Source organism: Mandrillus leucophaeus, unplaced genomic scaffold (genome assembly GCF_000951045.1).
Source record: "Mandrillus leucophaeus isolate KB7577 unplaced genomic scaffold, Mleu.le_1.0 Scaffold386, whole genome shotgun sequence".
NCBI classification, from domain to species: domain Eukaryota; kingdom Metazoa; phylum Chordata; class Mammalia; order Primates; family Cercopithecidae; genus Mandrillus; species Mandrillus leucophaeus.
This window is the reverse complement of record NW_012104098.1, coordinates 1586794-1587545: the sequence shown is the minus strand read 5'-3', so window position 1 is coordinate 1587545 and position 752 is coordinate 1586794. Positions and strand designations below refer to the sequence as shown.

General features: G+C 56.6%; 1 protein-coding gene across 1 annotated transcript in view; it reads left to right on the top strand.

Annotated features, from left to right (window-relative positions):
* The window catches only part of LOC105547334 (PC-esterase domain-containing protein 1B-like), an 8822-nt gene that overhangs the window by 936 nt on the left and 7134 nt on the right, over positions 1-752 (top strand). The gene's annotated exons all lie outside the window — the stretch shown is intronic.

Sequence of the window (752 nt, the reverse complement as noted above, 5' to 3'; positions counted from 1 at the left end):
GAGCGGACCCACACGGCCGAGGGGACCGAGCGGGCAGAGGAGACCTCCGCTCCCCCCGACCGCCCACTTCGTTCTTTCCCTGGGCTCGACCGCCTTTCCCTCCCCGCCGCCAGGTCGCCTATCTGCCCTCCTACCGGCATTTCTCCAGCGACTCCTCCACGCGCCACATCCGACATAGAAGCGAAGAAAACGCCAGGGTTGGCCGCGGGTCGCGGCCGGGCCCCATCCGCACAAGCTCTGCCCTACACCGAGAGAGGGGGCATTCCCCTTACCGTCCGTGGCGCCCCAGCGAGCCACGCGTGAGCCAGCGAAGCCGCACACGCACACACAGAGGGGTCCCGAGAACACCCAGGCTTCAGTAGCCAGACCTGGGAGAACGTCCTGTCTTCCCCAGCATGGTCAGTGGGCTGCCTGACCACTATCACACGGGCCTGGCCTTGAGCAACTCTTCCAAGGTGGGGGTGTTTTTTACGCTTCCTACTGTAATCAGTGAACCGCTTGCCACATCACTCCTCTTTGCCAGAGCTTCCATGCCACTTCTTGGGAAGGGAGCAGGGACCCAGACCACCAGGCCGTTCTCCTCTAAGCATTTAGAGAGAAATGAAGTCTACATAAAAGTGCTCCTCGCCTTAAAAAACAAAAAAAGAAAAAGAAAAGAAAAAAAAAAAAGAAAGTTAAGCCATACCCGAATGTAAGTCTTCAGGCAGTATTTCCCATTGACATTCTTCCAAAAAAAAAGGTAAACATTTTGA